The sequence below is a fragment of the Saccopteryx leptura genome, chromosome 3, assembly GCF_036850995.1.
Source record: "Saccopteryx leptura isolate mSacLep1 chromosome 3, mSacLep1_pri_phased_curated, whole genome shotgun sequence".
Lineage (NCBI taxonomy): Eukaryota > Metazoa > Chordata > Mammalia > Chiroptera > Emballonuridae > Saccopteryx > Saccopteryx leptura.
The window spans coordinates 112,387,376-112,407,255 of record NC_089505.1 but is presented as its reverse complement, the minus strand read 5'-3'; positions in this window follow the sequence as shown (position 1 = coordinate 112,407,255).

The following is a 19,880-nucleotide window of genomic DNA, read 5'->3' as shown; positions in this document are numbered from 1 at the left end:
GGGTTTTTTTTTTGTTTTGTTTTGTTTTTTTTAAGGGCAAAGGAGCTAATAATGTGTGTCTCGTAGGTTGCTTTTTAACTAGCTTTCTTGAAGTGTAAAATTCGCTTACATAACCACCCACTTTTTTTTTTAATTTTTTTATTTATTTTTTATTTTTTTACAGAGACAGAGAGAGAATCAGAGTGAAGGATAGACAGGGACAGACAGACAGGAACAGAGAGATGAGAAGCATCTATCATTAGTTTTTCGTTGCGCATTGCGACACCTTAGTTGTTCATTGATTGCTTTCTCACATGTGCCTTGACCGCGGGCCCTCAGCAGACCGAGTAACCCCTTGCTTGAGCCAGCGACCTTGGGTCCAAGCTGGTGAATTTTTGCTCAAACCAGATGAGCCCATGCTCAAGCTGACGACCTCGGGGTCTCGAACCTGAGTCTTCCACATCCCAGTCCGATGCTCTATCCACTGTGCTACCGCCTGGTCAGGCCATAACCACCCACTTTAAGTGTACAATTCAGTGGTCGTTAGTAAGTGTAGAGTCAGGCAACCATCATCACAATCCAATTTTAGAACCTGCCCACCGCCCCTGAAATACCCCTTGGGCCCAGTTGCCGCTCCCATTCCCACCCTGGACCCTGTGCAACTACTCATCCATTTTCTGTCTCCATGGATCTGCCTTCTTCTAGACATTTTTTTTATGAGTGAAATCACATAATGTGTGGTCTTCAGGTCTGGCCAGTGGTCCAGTGGATAAAGTGTTGTCCTGGGGTCACCAGCTTGAGCCCCAAGGTCCCCAGTTTGAGCCCCAGTCAGGGCACATATGAGAAGGAATCGATGGCATGACTAAGTGGAACAATGAGCTGATGCTTCTCTCTCTCTCTCCCCTGTCTCCCTCCCTCTCTCCCCACCTCTCCCTTTTCGTCCCTCACTTTCCCTACCTCCCTCTCAGATAAATAGATAAATACTGTGTGGTCTTTGGTGTCTGACTCCTCCCATTTGGCCTCACATTTTGAGACTGTGGCCTGTAGTGGTATTTACTCCTCTTTGTTGCTGAGTAGTATCCCACTGAGGGCTAGGTCACCTGTGGTCAAGCTGTTCACCAGTGGATAGACAGTTGGCTGTCTGTAGGGTATTTTAAGGGCCAAATAAGGTACTATAGGTTAAGTGATGAAATCAGTAAATGTCAGATCATTGTAAAGAGAGGAAGGAGAGAGAGAAAGCAGTTTCTTTGCCAGCTTGGCCACTGCCAGGCACAGCTAGGGGCCCTCTACAGTACTTCTCACAGCACCGCTCTGGGGTGGGCAGGACTATTCTCCTCTGCTTTATGGAGGAGGAAACCACAGCTTGGAGTGGCGACTGGTTTGTCTGTCTGTGGTCACTCCCAGTAAGTGTGCTGCTGGGACTGAGCCTGGGGAGCTGGCTGCAGCCCTGTGGAGGGGCCAGGACCTGCCTGCTGCCCCCAGAGCTGGAACACAGGCAGGCCTGCGCTCTGGGCGCCCTGCCGCCCCGCCCCCGCCCCGCCCCGCCCACCGGGCCTCCCACCACATCCCTGCAGCCTCCAGGTGTGGCGCATCCACTGTGTCAGGCACTGCTACACAGGTGTCGCATCAATGATCCACTTCCATCCTCAGGCAGCCCTTGGGCGTGGGGGTGTTGGCATGAAGGTTCAGAGAGGTTCGGAAATTTGCCAGAGATCACACAGTTCGTGTGCAAGTGCTGGAGCCCAGATTCCAGTGAAGCAGCTGTTTAATTCCAAAGGCCATTCTCTCTCTCTCTCTCTCTCTCTCTCTCTCTCTCTCTCTCTCTCTCTCTCCTCCCCGCCCTCGCAGAGGCTGGAACTCCACATCTGGCTCCCAAATGACCCCCCAGGAGGGAAGGCAAAGGCCCAGGGACACTGCAGCAAGGGGAGGGGGCTAGAGGGGGTTGACAAGAAACCGCTGGCCTTCTTCCCTCCGACGGGTGGCTCCTGGGCCCTCCTAGGGCAACAGGGTGCTCAGCTGCCTTCTCCTCTCCTCCCAGCTGCTTCTGGGAGACAATGTGCTTCCCATTAGGCTGGCCCTGGGTTTTGTAAAACCGCACATCTAACTGTGAAGGTTTGGGGGTGTGAGTAAACTGCGCATCTCGTGTGAAGGGGAGAGCGGTCAGGCCTCCCCCACTTTCCAGGGTGACTCCTAGCACACTCAAGACAGCTGTGCCCCTGTCCCCACTGATTGTCAGCCCAAAGGGGCAGGGAGCAGTCTTCCAGGGAGGAGCCCGTTAGGGCAGAGGCGCCGGTGGGGGCTGAGACCAGGCCACACTGCCTTCAGTTGTGTCCATCGGTCTGTCCAGGGATGGAAGAAGCCTCCAGCTCTATGTTCCTCTAGTTACCTCCCCTCTGATCAGGGCTCCCTGAAGGCAGGGCTAGTGCCCCTCAGACCAGTCCTCCAGCCCAGGCCCCCTCCCTCGGCCCTCCCACACCCAGTGGGAGCACAGCGCAGCAGCAGAGCTGGGGTGGGGGCAGCCACCCTGCTGGCCGCCGGCTGGGGTTCACAGTAGAGAAGCTGTGTAATGAGCGTGTAACTGAGTTAGGCCCCCGGGAGCCTCTGAAGGCTCTGGTTTCCTCCCCACCAACGGGTCTGTCTGGGTGACTGCTAGGGGCTGGGATGCCGCCTTCTGAAAAGTTCCAAACTCCTCTGCGATTCCGAGCCAGGCCCGGGGCAAGGCGGGGCCACCCAGGACGGGGGGCAGGGTGTGACTGCGAAGCTGCGAGCTCCCTGTCACTCCCCACTGTGCACAAACATGCCCTGTCGCTGCCACACAGGCATATGGAAAGCCGTGGGAGACCCTCACTCCGACCTGCACCCACTCACATGCACTCACACGTGATGCCCTCTGCACAGACACACTGATGTCTGTGCTTCCAGTCACATGTACACACTGTCATGGACTAACACACATGGCAGCCACCCTATATAGGCACTTAGAGTCCCTTACACACTCAAACGCACTTTTGGGGACACACACCAAGCGTGTCCTCATTCTCAGGGCAGGAACCCCAGGGTTCCAGTGCTGAAGGGACCTTGGAGGTGCACCTGGCCCAGCCCCTGCCTGCCAGCCCCTCCCCCCCAGCCCTCCCCAGCTGCTGCAATATCACCCCGGCAGAGCCTAGCTCTTAGTCCTGGCTCCAAGGTCAAGGAGTTCTCAAGACATCTGACCAAAGTCTGATAAACCCTGTTGATCTGGCCATGTGGGAACTGTCTCCTGTGACTCAAAGCCTCAGGTGCTGGAGCCCAAGGGTCTCTCTCAAAGGAAAGGGGCTCTGGGGAGGGGTGGCTGGTGGGAGGATTCACAGGGGGACCCAGCCAAAGGGAAGCATTGGTTTGGATTAGAGAAGACGCCTTAACCAGTGTGAGCTGAGAATGTTCACTTTATTTCTTTCCTTTTGAACAAAAGGAGCAAGGGACCCGGCCTCCATCCTCGTGATGCCCTGAGCAGACAGAAGAAATGCAGGGGCGAGGACCAAGGCAGGGACAGGCCAGGAAACCCGACAGGATGGCTGGCCTGGCCCCTCTAGGCTGCGTAGAATGGCTGGGAAGGGAGGAGCAGCATCCTGGTCTTTTGGGGGAGGGAGAAGGAAGGGCCAAGGGTCTCCTGAAGGAAGAGAGGCCCTGCCCTGTCCACAGCCAGAATGAACACCTTGAGAATGAGTTAGAATGAAACTTGCCTCTATTGGAGCCTGAGGCCTGAGCTCCAGGTCACCGAGGCTCCATTAATTACTCCCCTCTCTCATTCCTGGGTTAGCCTTTCCTCCTCTGGGCTTCTGGGGCTCCGGGACTGCAGCTGGTCTCTGTATTACTAGATGGTGACCTTATTTTATGTCATTCATTCCTTTGCTCATTCATTCATTACTAGAGGCATAATCTGGGGCCATTCATTATCTCCTCTGAAAGATGGATAATCGTAGTACCCCTCTCCAGGACGGTAAGATCAAATGAGTTATTATATGTAAAGCTCACAGAACATAACCCGGCACAAAGTAAGTGCTGTATAAATGTGGGCTTTACAAAATGCATAGCCACATACCAGACACTAATAGGCATTGTGGACACGTGTCTGCCCTGAAGGAGCAGGTCTTGGGGACCGGGAGGTAGGATGGGGTGTCATTGTTGATCAAGTAGTCACAATAATGTGTGATGGCTATTGTAGGGGAAGCAGGGTCTTAGGGGAGCACCAGACAGGCGTCCTCACCTAGGCAGTGGGCTGGGGAGGAGCCTCCTGAAGCAGGGACATTCAAGGTGGGACCTGCAGGTCCCTTATCCTCACCCACACTCAGATCACACTTTTTTTTTTTTTTTACAGAGACAGAGAGAGTCAGAAAGATGGATAGACAGGGACAGACAGACAGGAATGAAGAGAGATGAGAAGCATCAATCATTAGTTTTTCGTTGCACGTTGCAATACCTTAATTGTTCATTGATTGCTTTCTCATACATGTCTTGACCGCGGGCCTTCAGCAGACCGAGTAACCCCTTGCTTGAGCCAGCGACTTTGGGTTCAAGCTGGCGAGCTTTTGCTCAAACTAGATGAGCCTGCGCTCAGGCTGGCGACCTTGGGGTCTCGAACCTGGGTCTTCTGCATCCCAGTCTGATGCTCTATCCACTGCACCACCTCCTGGTCAGGCCAGATCACACTTTTGAGTGGGAAGAAGGACATTCTAGGCAGAGGGAACGGCATGTGCAAAGGCCCAGAGGGCAGGATGTCTGGGTTATTGTTATAAGTTCCAGCGTCTGGCCCAGAATAAACCCTAGGTCAGGACGTGGTGAATGCAGCATTGCTCTTTCTCTAGTCCCTGCCGTGGGCATTCACCTTTCATCCCACGGAGTCTTTGCGGCAACCTTGAGAGATGAGGGCTAATGTACCTCTGTCTCACAGACAGACACCGAGGCCCGGCAGCTTACACAGGTGACCAAAGTTGCCAGCTAGTGGGTCAGCGGCAGAGTCAGGACTCTCTACCTTCCCTTTCATCTGGCTTTGGGGGATCAGAGGAACGTCTCTTTGCTGCTACTGTGGAGCACTCCCAGACAAAGACCCAGACCTGGGCTGGTCGGCTTGGACAGGCCCCTGAGATGCAATATTTGAGATGCAGCCCCTGGGGTCTCCGAGATCAAAATTCCTGAAGCCCACACATCTGGGAGACCCTGTCGATCCTAAGCTTGTGGTCTGGCCTCCCACACCCACCTTCTCACTGGCCTGGATGGGAGACCCTGGCTTGCGAGGCCCACCTCTGCCCATCTCTCCCTCCCTGGAATTCCTGGGCGCTGCATCTGGCTTCTGTCAGAGCGAGGCCTCTGGGCCTCCATTCCCCGGGCAGTTCTCAGGAGTGTGTGTCTGCAGCAGTGGCAGATGTGGGCCTGGGATGAGGCCATGACGTGGGGTGGGGGTGAGGCCTGCCAGCACATCCCATGTCCAACACCCCTCTCGAGGCCCCTGCCCGCCTCCACCAGCCCAGCTGTAATTCTCTTACCAGACCCTTCAAACCAACACATCTGGGGACAGGAAGGATAGTGTGTCTTCCTTTGGAAAACTGAAGTCCGGGAGGAGGCCTGGTGTGTGATCGTGGGGGTGTGGGGACCAGGCCCAAGGATTCCAGGGCTGTGGGTGCTGGCACCGGTATCTGGGGTGCGGTGGAGGTTCTCGGGCCAGGCCTGTGGCCTTCAGCACCATGTCTGGTCAACTGTCAGCCTGTTTCCAAGTTACAAATGCTTCTTCCTTAGGGAGCCAGGTCTCAGACCCCAGAATAAACACCAAGACCACTACACAGATAGGAAAACTGAGGCCTGTGGCTGCTGGGAGGGGCTGAGGGCCGGTCTGTCTGCTCATCCTCCCAGGGCAATTTGTCTTTCCCGGGAGAGGGGAGACCAGTCTGTCTGTCCTTCACTTTCCCCCTCGGGCCACTCAACCCCCAACCCCTCGCAATGCTCCCTGGAGCCTGTCCCCAGCGACCCTCTTCCAGGGAATGTGATGAAAGCTCTATTTATTATACTTTAGCTCGCACAGTTGTTTCAGATGTTTCCAATTCGTTAGCCTGCTCAAACATCTGTTCCTGGTTGAAGTCAGAAAAGAGAAAGAAAAAAGGACAGCTCTATGCATTTCATACACCCTCAGTCCAATACATGGACCTGCATATCCCCGTCCCCTCTCTCTCTCCCACACCCCCAGCGGACCCTCACAATTCACTTCTTAGCCTCAGCCACCCTCACACTTTCTCTCCACCACACATGGGTGCACACTTGCCTTGGCTCCCACAGATGTGCTCAAACCCTAACACAGGCACGCCTCATTTTATTGCATGTTGCTTTATCATGCTTCACGGATGATACGGTTTTTACAAATCAAAGGCAAGCCCTTCCACCAGCCAAAGATTACAACTGGCTTTATTGCAATACTCACTTCATTGCAGTGGTCAGGAACTGACCGGTAGTGTCTCCCAGATATGCCTGTACCCCCAGCGGACACACGCACCCCTACGTACACAGCCTCGTGCCTACACGCCTCCTGCATCTGTCCCCTGTGGGGACTCACAACCCCTTCCCCAGGTCCTCCACTCTCTGAACACCTTACAGGCCACAGGTGAGCCTCACGGCACTGAAGGTGGTCTGTAGACTGGGTTCCAGTCTAGACACTGACCTAAGTCTTGTGACCTTGCTCTGGTTCTTTGAGTCTCGATTGGGTTTGTCACCTTCATGGGGCTATCGTGCTGGTTAAAATCAGTGTGCAAGCACCTGGCCTGGCAGCTGGTGCCCCTGGACTGGCACCTGGCCATTGTTCCTGTCACTATTCCCTGTTTCCCCTGTGCACACACACACGCTCATGTGCATATTTGTTCCTGCACTAAAAACACGGGCACAGGATGGGACTGAAACATCTCTGGGTTCCAGAAAACCTTGAGGTTCTGTGATTCTTAATGCCTCCCCTTACAGATGTGTACAGCTGCACACACGTGTGCTTAGCCACCTAGTCCAACACACACATGTAAACAAGTGCACGTGTGCTCAGAAGCAAAACCTCCCACTTACACACTTCTTAACACATGTACACCACCACAGTGCACACTCGTACTTGCACTACCCCTCTCTCAGCTCATTCACACATTCACACCCGCTCGACACCCTGGAATGCCCGGGGGAGGGGGGTTGAAGCCCAGTGGGAACGGGGCAGGTCTGCATTCCTGCTGCCAGGGCTGGACTGGCTGGGGTGGGGGTGGAGGGAGGAAGTCAGCCTCCCCCAGCTTCTCTAGGGCCAGGGCTGGGGAGGGCGAGGAGACGACAAGCACCTCTCCAGATGCCAGGCAGTGTCCACCCGAGTCACCAACCTCCGGAGGAAATGGAGAAGCTCTGAGTGAAAGGGAGGCTCTGGGTGGGGCAGATCAGCAGGGTCCGGGTGATGACTCCCCTGCCCAGAGAGTCCATTGGTTGGCACTTACCCCGGCCCCAGACCTAGGCCATGGACTTGGAAACAAGAGCCCCCCCCCCATCCTCTCACCTCTTCAGTTCCCACCAACCACAGGGGGCTTCAATCATGGCTTTGTCATACTGACCCAGGACCTCTCCTGTTTGGGGTGCTCCAGGCAGGCTTACCCGACCCCTCCACTAGGCTCCCAGAGCCTGCAGAAGGATGGGCATGGTGGTGGACTGCCGTGGGGCCGGGCAGCCTGAGGACAGGGAGCAAGGAGGAGGGTGCCCAGAGCCCAGCACGCCTCTGCTCTCCCCACAGCTGACCCTCCAGGCTCTGCATCTCTGACAGTGTGTCTACAAGTCACAGCCCCACATCCCCCTCTCAGACCCCACAGCAGGTGGGGGGAGGGGTTGTCCTTGTTAGATCTCAGTGATCCCAGGGCAGCTGGGCGCCTCCTCCCCAGCAGCCAGCTCAGCGTGCGTGTGTGCATGTGCGTGTGTGTGTGTGTGTGTGTGTGTGTGTGAGGGGGGTCTGAGTCAGAGCCCCACTGCCACAGGTGCCCCAGTTCCCCAGCTCCCCTCTCTTCCCTGCTTGAGCCCTGGGCTCTTCGGCAAATTGGGGCTTCCTCCTTCCCTCCTCTGTTCAGAGTCAGAACAGACCCGCGCTCTCAGCGGCTAAGTTGCTCTGTGATTTAGGACAAAGCATTTACCCTCTCTGAGCTTTGATTTGCTTCCCTGCAAAATGGGAGGATATGTGCTCTGTGCTGAGAGCCCGTGGAGAGGGTGGCCACAGAGGACCTGAGCCTGATGGGGGGAGGGTGCTCCATGAAAGCTTGTCGACCCAGTGCTAAAGTCAGGTGACCTGACTCCACCGCAGGGCAGGCTGTACCCTTGGGGAGTCCCTCCTTCGGCCAACACTCCCAGTTCGGCCCCCACCTCCATAGGAGGGGGGCCCTTCTTGGATGAAGAAGAGGCTTCACAGGGAGTCTTCCCAGCTCTTCCAGGTTTCCTGTCAACTCTCCTACATCCTAAAGGCCCCAGGCCCTTGGGGAAGCAGGGATGCTGCCTGGTGGTAGGTGACGCTGACGATGCTTAGAGTGGCCCAGTGCCTTCCAGTGGGGATCTCACCTGCCAGCCACAAGGGAGGCATTCAGGACATAATCCCTTCCTCTCCTCCCCATGCCAAAGCCAAGGGCAGCTCTTGCTAATTCTTACTATGCTTTTTTTTTTTTTTTTAATTTTTTTTTTATTCATTATATAGAGGAGAGAGAGAGACAGAGAGGGAGAGAGAGAAGGGGGGAGGAGCTGGAAGCATCAACTCCCATATGTGCCTTGACCAGACAAGCCCAGGGTTTCGAACCCGCGACCTCAGCATTTCCAGGTCGATGCTTTACCCACTGCGCCACCACAGGTCAGGCTAATTCTTACTATGCTTTTAACTATTGCCCCTGTGCAGGGTTTGCAGTCGTGTACCTATTCCTTTCCTAGCCCTGAAGGAGGCTCCTGTAGGTCTGGGGGCTGCAGTCAAGAGCTGTGGAGGGAGGAAAGGGGGAGATGGGAGGGACTCTCACCTTGATCCTCACCACGAAGTAATATCAGACCGGAGGAGAGAGTAAGGAGTAAACACTTATTGCACATCTGCGGTCTGCTAGGCATCGTGTCAGGACAACACACATGTGAGTGTGTGTATACCAATGTGTAACTGTGAGGGCAGAGGTGTTCTGCCTTGTTCACTGTTATAACCCCAGTGCCCAGCACAGTGCCTGGCACATGGTGAGCACTCAATAACATGTTGGCTAAAGGAATTGTACCTGTCATTCTCTCAGAACTCTGAGGCTGGTGTAATTATTATCTCCATGTTCCATTATCTTCACCTGAGACTCAGAGAGTTTCAGTGACTTGCTTACGGTCACACAGCCAGGTAAATAGCAGATCCGCCTGTGCTCTCTGGTCCCAGCCAAGAGTCAGTTTCTCCAGGAATGTTTGTGGCTTGTCCACCTCCGCTCAGGGCTCCCATTGCCTTCAGTTCCTCTCACAGGGAGCATCATTCCTCTGAACTGTGATTGCTGCAGTACTGGTCCCTCCTCTCCTCTGGGCTGCCCTCAAGGGCAGCAGTCAAGTCCTCTTGTTTGTCATTGTTCTCTAGTTCCTTTTGTTGTTTTAGTTTAGAACTTGATATGTCCTAAGTGCTTGAGTAAATGAAATGGGTGAGCAAATGAGTAAGACCTTCAGCAAGATTGGGACACTTGGTTCTTGTCTGTAAGCGTGACCTTGGAGGAGTCACCTCTCCTCCCTGGGCCTCCTTAATGAGGTGGAGAAGAGCTGATGGCCAGGGGCTTCCCAATGCCCTTTCTGCTCTGCCAGCCCATGTGCCCAGGGCATTGGTCTTCCCAGCCGTGGGCCCTGTAGTCCAACCCCATGAGAAAAAGGGGTTTGGGGCCAGTATGTGCTGCTGGTCCCTGACCTGTGCTTTCCCCGCATTGCAGTGTGACAGAGGACCATGGGGAGTCAGACAACTTGAGTTCAGATCCAGGCTGAGGGTGTGCTCATTGGCGAGTCACTTAGCTACTCTATGCCTCAGTGTCCTCACCAGAAAACTGGAAATGGTAATACCTTCCCTATGGGGGAGCCTTTGATCAAAAGAAGGGAGAGTGTCCAGGAAGCACACTCAATGTCGTGTCATCCTGAAGAACAGTTTATTTGAAACCTGCTTTGTGCTCAGGCCCTGATGAAGATCTGAGGGGTCCAGGGAGGGGCTGATGTTCAGCTGCTGCCTGCCTTTGGAGAGTTATGGTTTAACCAGGAGAATGGACGCACACTCAGAAGCCCCACCGGGCAAATGATGTAACGGGCTGACCATAGGCTATGGGAGATAGTTGCAATGAATATGACAAGCAAATAATTAGAACTCTTGCCAAGTAACTATTGCATACAACTTAAGAGGAGAATCTCTACAAAGACCCTGACAGATTAATGGGTAGATGATATGGATACAAAATTCATAGGAGACAAATGAAAAATGTTTATTGGTAGACATCTGTAAAAGTTATTCCATCTTATCAATTATCAAAGAAAGGCAAATTAAAGTAAGGACAACATCTCTCAAATTAGTAAAGCTATTTTTTCATCTTTAAAAAATATTTCTATTGATTTTAGAGAGAGGGAGGAAGGGAGAGAGAGAAATAGCAATTTGTTGTTCTACTTATTCATGCATTCATTGGTTGATTTTTTTTTTACAGGGACAGAGAGAGAGAGAGAGAGAGAGAGAGAGGGATAGAGACAGACAGACAGGAACGAAGAGAGATGAGAAGCATCAATCATCAGTTTTTCATTGGGACTCCTTAGTTGTTCATTGATTGCTTTCTCAAATGTGCCTTGACCGTGGGCCTTCAGCAGACTGAGTAACCCCCCCGCTCGAGCCAGTGACCTTGGGTCCAAGCTGGTGAGCTTTTGCTCAAACCAGATGAGCCGGCACTCAAGCTGGCAACCTCAGGGTCTCGAAGCTGGGTCTTCCGCATCCCAGTCCGACACTCTATCCACTGCGCCACCGCCTGGTCAGGCCATTGGTTGATTCTTGCATGTGCCCGTCATGACTGGGGATTAAACCCGTAACCTTGGTGTATGGGGGCAACGCTCTAACCAACTGAACAAGCTGGCCAAAGCCAAAGCTATTTTTCCTTTCAGAGAATACCCAGTGTAGATAACATCATAACGAAAAGGTGACCTCAGACCTGGCCTGTGGTGATGCAGTAGATAAAGCATCGACCTGGAATGCTGAGGTTGCCTGTTTGAAACCCCAGGCTTGCCTGGTCAAGGCACATACAGGAGTTGATGCTTCCTGCTCCTCCCCCCTTCTCTCTCTCTCTTAAATGAATAAATAAAGTTGTTTTTTTTTTAAAAAAAAAAAAAAAGGAAAGAAAGAAAAGACGACCTCAAACAGCACCACCTCTTTCATTCCTCAGTTCAGTATTTCTGAGGCACCCTCTGGGGGCTGGGAAGCAGGTTGGCAGTTTAGCTGCAGAGAATTAAAGGCACTCACACCAGCGGGGCACAAAGAAGCGTGTCTACGGCACTAGCTGACATAGTTGAGCCAGGTGGTGGTTCACACATAGGTGAATCCAAACCCAGAGTGTGTCCTTAGTGGCTGGGACACCTCAGGGAGGCTGCCTAAGTGGTCATGCCCTGTTTCCTTGTCTGCACAACAAGGAGAACGATATCCAGCTCACAGCATTGTCCTGAGCACTAAGAGAAACAGCGGGTACAGGCAGACCTTGGAGATACTGTGGCTTTGGCTTCAGACCGCCTCTATAAAGCGGGTATCTCAACAAAGCGAGTCACGCAAACTGTTTGGCTTCCCAGTGCACCTGAAAGTCAGGTTTACACTACACTGTAGTCTAGTAAGTGTGCAATATCATTGTTTTAAAAAGTGTACAGACCTTAATTTAAAAAAACCCACTTTATTTCTAAAAGATGCTAACCATCACCTGAGCCTTTAATGAGTCGTGATCTTTTTGTTGGTGGAGGGTCTTACCTTTAATTTTTTTTAAAGATTTTATTTATTATTTTACAGAGAGAAGAGGGGGTGGGGAGCGAGAAGTATCATCTTATAGTTGCATCACCTTAGTCGGTTTTGGCTTGCTTGTTGTATGTCTGTTGACCAGGCAAGCCCAGGATTTTAAACTGGTGACCTCAGTGTTCCAGGTCAACGCTCTAGCCACTGCACCACCACAGGCCAGACATTACTTTTAATTTGTAAAAAAAAAAAAAAAAAAAAAAGGCAATATTTGTGAAATGCAATAAAGTGAAATGTAATAAACTAACTGTCCAGTCAGTGGCAGAGCCTGTGGAGTCATGGTGTCCATTGTGCACCCTTTATGAGGGGAAAAACCCACCCAAGGGTCTCACAATTGAGGAGATGTAAATATATATTGTTATATTCACTGCTTTACCTACAGAAGCCATTCAAAATAGTACTTCAAAAGACCTTTATGACAAAGCCCAATACTAGCAAAATGACATACGATATAGACTGTATGTTGTGAGTGACATAATTGTTGCAAAGAAGCATACCTGGAAGGAAGGAATTCTACCACAATGGGGGGAGTAAAGGGTGATTCTAATTTCCCAGGCAGTCCCATGTGCCCTCTGACCTCATCATCCCACCCACAGGTGATTGTGTCAGGGCTTGACAGTAGACTCAATCTGGGCCAATCGAACACTCTCTCGCTGGAGTGGCCTGGGATGCTGAGAGAAAGAAGCGGGCCCTAGGAAGCCATGAGGTACGGTCACAGAGAGTGGAGGCTGTGTTGGGCCATGAGTGGCCACATAGAAACAGAAGAAGCTGGTCTCCAGAGAGAAGGCACAGGTGCCTAAACAGGAGTGGAGACTGGGAGAGACAGAGAATAACTGTCACCTTTCTGGTTCCAGGAAGCAGCCCAGCTCACCTGCATTTTGATTCGTCTCCTGGGTCCTGATCAGATTATGGGTTGTAGCATTCCAATAAATCTCCTTCTCCTTGAGCTGGCTTGAGAGGATTTCTGTTTGTTTGTTTGTTTGTTTGTTTTGCTACTGAAGACCTTGAATTAAGACATGAACATTCTGGCCCTGGCCAGGTAGCTCAGTTGGTTGGAGCATCGTCCTGATATGCTAGGGTTGTGGGTTTGATTCCCCGGTCAAGGCACATACAAGAATCAACCAATGAATAAATAAGTGAAACAACAAAATTGATCTCTGTCTCTCTCTCTCCCCTCCCCCTTTCTGTCTCCTTCCTCGCTCCCTGCTCCTTGTGCATCCTCCTGAAGCTGTGCACTCAGTCGCTCAGTTGATCGAAGAGGACGACCTTCCCCGATACAGGAGAGGACCGTTCTTCGGTCAAGGGTATACGAGTAGCTGCGCTCCCCTGCTAGAACCTCCAAACAGGTTTTCAAGGTGCATTTGTAGGAGAACATAGAGTAGTCAAGCTTCCAAGACTCCAGACTCATCCAAATGAGGCGCTGCATGTGGCAATGCCTCTCTTAAAAAAAAAGAAAAAGACATGAAATTCTACCTTCAGTATAAAGTCCCTAGTGAAGGGCTTGACTCTATTGGCAACAAGAAATGGTTATTATCACTATCTCATTTACTCCTCAAAGTAGCCTGATAAGACAGAGGGTACTCTACCCATTGGAAAAATGAGAAAACTGAGGCTCACTGATGCATTCAACAATGCTACTAGTTGAGTTCCAGTGCTGGAGATACACAGAGACTAGGTAGCTTGGAAGATGCCTGTTGTCTAATGAGGGACATGGACCACAAACAAATAAATAATAAACAAGAAGACATCTGGCAGAAATAAAGTGCTATAAAAAATTATTCAAAATGGCCCATGAGAGCTACTTTAGACAAGAGAAAGCCTCTCTGAGGAGGTGACATTTGAGCTGAGACCTAAATGACAAGAAGAGGCAGGCCACAAGACAGCAGGAAAAGCAAGAGAAAGGCAAGATTGGGTTTGGTGCACTCAGGGGACAATGAGGGGACCACCTTGGGCAGAGTAGGCAACACCACCAAGGGCTTTGTGAATCAGGGGAAATGTTTGCCTTTAAGTCTAAGTGCAAAGGGAAGATTTAAAAGTGTTTTGATGAACAGCCCCCCTCCCCAAAATATCTACTTCTGGAGCCCCAAAACTTGTGAATATGGCAAAAGGGATTTTGCGGCTGTGATTAAGTTAAGGATCTTATGATGGAGAGATTATCTTGGATCATCCAGGTGGGTCTGGTGTCATCAAAAGGGTCCTTAAGAAAGGGAGGCAGGAGGATCAGAGTCAGAGAAGGAGACGTGATGATAGAAGCAAAAGTCAAAGTGAAAAAAAAAAAAGTCAAAGTGCTGGGGCCATTAGCCAAGGAATGTGGGTAAGCTCTAGAAGGTGGCAAGGGCAAGGAGCCTGAGCTTCCCCAGAGCCTCCAGAAGGAATGCAGCCCTAATAACCCACTGTAGACTTTGGACCTCTAGAATTGTAAGATGACAAATTTGTGTTATTTTAAGCCATCGAGTTTGTGGTAAGTTGTTACAGCAGCATTAGGAAATTAATGCAAGTGTTATGATATGATTTATACTTTTTAAAAGTCAGAAGGGAAGCCAGGAGACCAGGCAGGTGATAATAGTGCTTGGAGCAGGGTGATGGTAGAGGGGATGGAACCCAATTCCTGGATTCAGATACCCTTTGGAGGCAGAAGAAAAATAGTTTGCTGATGGATCAAATGTAGGGAGTAAAGGAAAGATACCAGCCAAGGATTAAAAACTCAAGGGATTTACCTTGAGCGGTTGGATGGCTGGAGATACTGTTTACTGAGATGGGAAAGAGTGGGGGAGCACAAGTTTAGAAACATCAAGGGACTTAGTTTGCCCATCCAGCCAGCAAGTGGCAGATCTGGGACTAGAATCTGGGTGTCTTAACTGTCAGGCCCAACCTGCTTGTATCTGTGAGAAAATCTCATTAAGGAAAAGAATGTTGAAGATTTTTAGTTAACTTTTAGTTAACACTATATTAGAATCCTCCAGAGAAACAGAACCAGTAGTGTGTGTATATTTTAAGGAACTGGCTCAAATGATTATGTATAGAAGCATAGGAAGTCCAAAATCTGCAGGGTAGGCCAGTCGGCTGGACACCTAGGGAAGAATTGGTGTTGCATTTGAGTCCAAAGGCCATCTGCTGGCAGAATTCCCTTTTCCTTATAGGAACTCAGTCTTTGTTGTGTTAAGGCCTTCAACTGATTGTGTGAGGCCCACCCACATTATGGAGGGTAATCTGCTTTACTTAAAGTCCACCAGTTTAAATGTTAATCTCATCTTTAAAAAAATACCTTTACAGAAACATCTGGAATAATGTCTGTACCATGGCCTAGCCAAGTTGAAACTTAAAATTAACCATTGTACATACTATAAGACACGAATATTTCATGGTTGAAGAGAAGGGCAAAAAACCAGAAATGACGTTGGGCTTGCCCACAGTTAAGGGCCAAGAAGAGAGGTGGGCAGAGGGACAAGGAACAGGAATCAGGACAGTGAAGCAAAGTGTTCCAAGAAGGATGTGATGTTAAGAGTTGCAGAGACTCAGAGAAGGAGGAAGACAAATAAACACAGTGATTAGAAGGTTGTTGGTGACCTCAACAATGGGCCATGTAGGGAGAATGAGGACAGTGGAAGGAAGAAGGACCCTTTCATGCAAGCACCGGGAACTCGAGTCCAAGAGGAATACAAGCAAGTAAGCAATTACACAATACAACGTCCAATAAAACAGAAAGGTATATGTGATAGTGAGTGATGGGAAACTTAGATGAAAGAGGTCGGGAATGGCCCTTCTGACAAAATGGTGGACAAGCTGAGATCGGAAGGAAGCTGCCCCCTGAAGAGCCCTGGGAAGGGTGAGCAGGCAGAGGATCTGTGCAAAGGCCCTGAGTCAAGAAGGAGTTTAGAGCTCTCAAAGAATTGAAAAAACCCCAGTAAGACTGAAGCCGAGAGAGGCAATAAATGAAGCCGGAGGGATGTGGCCTTATAAGGGATGGTGTTTGGATTTCACTGTAAGTGCGGTGGAAAATCACTGGAAGGTTTAAGCAGGGAATGAGTGATGGGACCCGCTTTGTAATTTATAAAGTTCTCTCTGGCTACTGTGTGAAGCCTGTGCTGGTGGGGGCTAGAGTGGAAATGGGGGAACCAGTCAGGGACACTTGCAATCACCCAGGTAAGTGGCGAGGACGGGGTAAAGGGATAGCAGCAAGGTGAGCAGTAGATGGGTTTACGAGATGGTCCAACAGAGTCTGCCAACGGAGTGGATGTGGCAGGTAAGAGAGCGGAAAGAATGAAAAACAACTCCCAGTTTCCTGTTTATCAGGTTCACTGCTGTTTACCAAGAAGGGGGAAATCTTGGGAGAAAGAGGTTCTGGGTAGGGATCACGAGTTTAGTTTTAGGGGAAGGTCTTGGCCGTCTTGATGGGGGTGGGGCCTGGGTGGCTGGAGGGATCAACCCCAGTGGCTGAGGGCCCAGTTGAAGCTGGCTGTGAATGCGTGGTGGCACTGTCCCAGGTAGCTGGAGGACTGTCCTGCAGAACTCAGCAGGAAGATGCAGAGGGTTGGCAGGGTGGTTGCGCTGCTGAGGCAAGGCCGGTGTGGAAATCATTATCGAGCAGTTGAAATGTCAAGAATCTGAATTAGGAGGAAGAGAGCAAGAGGTTGGAAGCAAATGGAGGTTCTGGGGGGCATCTGGGGGTCTGGGGATCTTAAAATCTATTACCCCAGGGATAGAGCACTTTGAATGAGGCCAAGAGGGAGTGGCCGTGTGACTGGGAGGGTGAGTGGACAAGAGGATCAGTGGTACTGGGAGTGGCCCTGACATGGAGAATGAGGTCCCCAAGATGATGCTGGAGCCTGCGATGGAGAAGAGGACCTTGAGGCAGATGTCAGAGTCCTGTATGAGCAAAGAAGTCACCAAAGGCCACTTGGCAGGTCCCCAAGGGAAGGGGAGGAGGGAGGCATCAGCAGGATGGTGAAGGGAGGGCCACGGAGGGAAGGTGACAGGGAAAGGGGCTCACTCCTCCCGTGAGAGGAGGGGTGGTTTTCCAGACCCTGCCAGGTGAGGGTTGCTTTACCCCAGGTATGTGTGTGTTAGGGGAGCCCAAGCTTCTGCCATCACACAAGATGTGGAATCTGACAGGGTGTGTTTATGGTGCAGTGGGTTCCCAGCTGACTCCGCTGGACTCTGGATGGAGGCTGAGAGAGAAAGGGGAAGAGCAGGGCAATGCTCTTGTGAACGACCCCTCTCCCCTCTCTCACTGGGGGTCCTCCCGCTTTGCTTTTGGTCTCTTCCCATCAGCTCAGCCTTCACAGGAGCTGCCTGGCATGGCACACCTTCTGAAGCACAACTCCAACCCTGCCTCTCACCCACTTCAGAACCTCCAAGGAGTTGCCCACTGCCTGCGGGTAAAGCCCCTGCTCTTCAGCCTGGTAGCTGATATCCTTCTGGAAGGATCTCAGGTGCTGCCCTCCTCCCCACCTCTCTCATCTTAGATCCCCACAAACCAGAGCTACTTAGAGACCTAAGGGCCCCAGGAGGCATCAGGCCTCTGGGCCTTTGCACATGTCATTCCCTCTGCCTGGAATGCCTGTTTCATTTCGTGCACCTGGAAAATGCCAACAAGTCTTTCAAGTATCTCCTTGGAGAATTTCTCCGACTCCCCCGAGGAGTCGTGATCGCCTCTTTCTTTGTGCTGTCACCTCCCTCATCTGTCTTGTCTCGGGGTCTGCTCTTCCACTGGGCCAGGAGCTCCTTAGGCAAACAGACAGTGTGACATTCATTCTTTCCTCTATTCCCTGCCTGCTCCCTGGGATACAATAGCACTCTGTGAACAGTAAAGGAATGAAAGGACAAAATTATAACAAATTAAGCAGCATGTACTAAGTACTCACTATAATTCCTAGCACTGCCTTAGGCTCTTCAAATGCATTACCTATGTTATACGAACAGTAGGAGGGCAGATATTGTTACTATATCCATTTTACAGATGAGGAAACTGAGGCGAAATGACTTGCCCAAGGACATTGAGCTTGTCAGTGGCAGAGATGAGTTTTGAGCTCAGACAGGGCTAACTCCAGTTTCCATGCACTCACCCACTATCCCATGTTGCCTCCATAAAAGAGACAACCACAAGACCTCCGAGAACAATAGGGCCACAGGGACTCCTCGTAGGGGAGTTTGCGAGAAATGGACAATAGCAAAGTCCGCTTTTCTCTGAGTAACAGTGATGATCAGAAGCGCTGTTGGTTGCCTACCCGGAAGCCTATTTCCCTTCTTCAGTGCTGCAGAGTTGTGCTTTTATTTGTGAACACCCTCCCCCACAAAATGCAGGTGAATCCTGACTGGTCTAAGCTAATGTTAGTGGCAGCATCCCTCTCGTCTATGGTTAGTTCATTGGTAAGTATGTGATCCAGTTAGCTTTAAAATTTTTTTTTAATTGTGGTGACATAAACATAACACAAAATTAAGCACTTTTACCAGTTAACTCTTTAAAAGAGACAGTTGAACTTGTTGCTGGACTTGGTTAGTGATAATGTAATGCCTGGAGCTTCTGTGGCTATCTTGTGGTCATGAAGGTAGTAACCAACATACTGAGGATGATAGAATGAAAATATAGGAACCTGATGTGGTTGTGAAGTGACTGGATCATTCCTACCTCAGTCCTCAATACAGGAGATAGTGAATCACCCTGCTATCTGAGCTGTTTTAAGTTGGTCTTCTATTACTTGTTGCTGATACAGGAGCAGTGCAGGTGGGAGAATAGTTTTTTCCTGATAAAGAATAACAGAAAGTATGTATATACAAACTTTAATGATCTCTGGGAGCTACTGCCCTGGTCTGGTCCACTGATTTTTGGTCTTCTGATGAAAACTATGATCTTGGTCTGGGGGCGGGGGGAGTGACAATAACTTGGAACAACATTTGAATGAGCTTAAAGGACTTATAAAAGGTCCAGTCCTGGCTGCCTTAGGCTTTAGTTCAGGAAACATCAAATAAGAATGTCCATGGTGCTGAGATGATCATAAGGATAGATCAGGCATAGTCCTTGCCCTTAAGGGTTCACATTATAGTGGGAGGGACGACTGCAGGGCAGTGACAAGTACACTCTACGTAAGGTCCTGAGGCTCATGTGCAAGGTAGCTGAGTAAAACTTCTTGTAGGCATTTTGAAAGATGATAAGAGAAGGGTCAGAGAAAAAAGCATTGCTAGGCAGATTAAACAGCACATGCAAACTCAGGGCAACATAGTTCTCTCAGGGAAACTACAGGTCTTTTAGCAAGGGGAACTGGGCTAGCCACTTTCAGGTCATGTGTCTCTGAGCAAATCACTTGACTTCTATGAGGTTCAGAATCCACATTTATAAGAAAAAGAGAAAAAAGAAAGCAAAATGGTTGCAAAATTAGGTAACAGAATACATACACAAGCACAGGGTTTGGCATGTATTAGGTGCACAAGAAATGCTCTTTATTATTCATCCATGGCTGTCACATGGTTCTAATTCATTATCTTCTCTGACCCAGGTGGCTTTCTTCCCTTTCTCACTCATTCCTGAGCCTAGTAGTGAGGCCCCCACAACTCCCACAGACTTTTCCTCAGGCAGGAAACCTGAGCCCACTGCCTGGCCTAAGACAACTTCTAGGGTTGGGTGGTTTGTGTTAGTCCTTCTCTCTGCTCTCTCTCTCTCTCTCTTTTTCCCTAAATGCAACAAAATAAAACCAAACAAAAAGCCCAACGCCTGGCGTGGTTTGTCGGGGAATTATGCAAGTGTGTAAAAAAATAAAATAAAATAAACATTGAGTTTTCAGCATTTGGGGCTGTTTGATTAGGCACGGAGCAGAGCCAAGGGCCGGTGAGACATAGGGAAGGCTCAGGGCAGAGGCGAGAGGGGAGAGAGGAGGGGCCT